We start from the raw sequence: 2,580 nt of genomic DNA on the forward strand, positions 1-2,580 counted from the left end.
TTCAGCCCTAAAACACAGAAGGAAATCCTGTCATGTGTGACAACATGGATGAATTTAGGAGTATTATGTTAAGTGAAATAAGCCAGGCACAGAAAGACAAATACTGCATGATCTCACTTACATGTGGAATCTAAAACATTTGAACTCATAGAAGTAGAGAGTAGAATAGTGGTTATCAGGGGCTGGCAAGGAGGGTTTTGGGAGATGTTGGTCAAAGAATACTAAATTTCAATTCGATAGGAGGAATAAGTTCAAGACATCCATTGTAAAACACGGTGACTAGGCCGGGCACGGGGGCTTATGCCTGTAATCCTAGCACTTTAGGAGGCCAAGGCGGGCAGATCACCTAAGATCAAGAGTTCAAGACCAGCCTGGCCAACATGGTGAAACCCTGTCTCTACTAAAAATACAAAAATTAGCTTGGTGTGGTGGCAGGTGCCTGTAATCCCAGCTACTTGGGAGGCTGAGGCAGGTGGATCACTTGAACCCGGGAGGCAGAGATTGCAGTGAGCCGAGATCGTACCGCTGCATTCCAGCCTGGGCAACAGAGGGAGACTCTATCTCAAAAAACAAACCAACCAACCAACAAACAAAAAACTATGGTGACTATAGTTAATAACAATGTATTATATTCTTGAAAATTGCTGACAGTAGATTTTAAGTGTTCTTACCACAAAAATAAGTACGTGAGGTAATCTATATTAATTAGCTCAATATAGTCATTCTGCAGTATATGTATTTCAAAATAACAAGTTGTACATGGTAAGTATATACAGTTTTTACATATCAATTTAAAATAAATTTTAAAAATGATTAAATTAGGCTGCTATGTACTAATCACGCACCATATACTGTATAACAATTTGGACAAACAGCTGCCCTCATGAAGCTTATAATCAAATAGAGGGGACAAGACAAGTCTAAAACTACTGCTAAGAAAATCTGAATGTAGGAGTGCAGGAAGCAATTATGTGGGGATTAATGCAAACCTGGAAAGGATCAGAAAAAGTTTCACAAAGATCATGACATTTGTATTTCATCGTCAAGGAAAGATGGACTTTTGGAAGGCAGAGATAACCCAACTAACTTTTGTCCAGAGCCTTCTATATATGAGTTACTTTACACATTACTGCAACCACTTTAACAACAATCTTACTAGGTTTTGGAAGTTTTTTTTTTTTTTCAACTCTTCTGTAAAGGAACAACCTGGAGTTTAGACAGAGGTTCAGAAACGTGTTCAAAGTCAAACAACTAGGAAAGGTTTGTACTAGGTTTAGAATCTCCGCCTTTTGGAGAGCTTTTCACTTTCTTAGCATCTGTATCAATCAAGAAGGTTGGCTTCTTGCTCAGTTAGTTCTTCTGTAGGGGAAGGAGACTAATGTAATAGAGGGGGACTAATGTAATAACCAGGAAACCTTAAGGATCTAGTCACACGAAAGGGCCTGTGGGCTGGATAAGTATGTTCTGGGTCTGAGTTTACTTACAAAAAAGTCTACTTTTCTAAAATTAGACCCTGGGATATGAAGCAGTGGGTTCTACTTTGCTAATTTTATTCAACAGTTTGGAAGAAAAACTTCCTATGGGGTTTGTCATGTGTATACCGAAATATTCCCCCTTTCCATGTGTACTAATCCTATGTTTGAGTGTGTGTTTTATAAAAATCCAGTGAACTGAGCACTGCTGTGTTGCTGGGCAGCAAGTGTAATGGTCACTCTCGGATATTAGGATCTTTGTCAGTGATCAGCATTCCTGATAGCTGGAGGTAGGAGGACCCTGCATTTCCTCCCCACAACCTCACCAATGAGTGAATAGTACAATGAAAATAAGTTGTTTTTTCTTTTTCTTTTTTTTTTTTAGATGAAGTCTTGCTTTATCACCCAGGCTGGAGTATAGTGGCATGATCTTGGGTCACTGCAACCTCCACCTCCCAGGTTTAAGCGATTCTCCCATCTCAGTCTCCTGAGTAGCTGGGATTACAGGCATTTGCCATCATGCCTGGCTAATTTTTGTATTTTTGTAGAGACGGGGTTTCACCATGTTGACTAGGCTGGTCTTGAACTCCTGACCTCAGGTGATCCGTCTGCCTTGGCCTGCCAAAGTGCTGGGATTACAGGTATGAGCCACCATGCCCAGCCAAAATAAGTCTTAATCATAATTCATGCAAACACTTATCAGCAAGATCCAATCCATCAGGAATCCAATCCATCAGAAAATCCAGTTAGCTCTACCTTTAAAGTACATGTTAAATTCTGTCAGTTCTTGCCACCTCTACTCTACCACCTGGTGCTGAACCACCTTTATCACTCACCAGGATGACGGCCACAGCCTCCTCTCTCCTTTCAGCCTTGCCCACCTTGAAACTATTCGCAATACAGCAGCCAAAGTCACACTCGTAAACATGAGTCAAACCATTCCATTCCTCTGCATGGAATCCTATGATTAATCCCCATCTCACTTAGAGTAGAAGTCTAAGTGCAGACAATGGCCTACGGGGCCTTCATAAACTGGCCTCAATTACTTCACTGTCTTGGTCCATGTGTTCCAGATGCTTTGACCTCCTTGTCCTTCTGGAATAGTAGG

This window comes from Piliocolobus tephrosceles, chromosome 11, assembly GCF_002776525.5.
Source record: "Piliocolobus tephrosceles isolate RC106 chromosome 11, ASM277652v3, whole genome shotgun sequence".
Lineage (NCBI taxonomy): Eukaryota > Metazoa > Chordata > Mammalia > Primates > Cercopithecidae > Piliocolobus > Piliocolobus tephrosceles.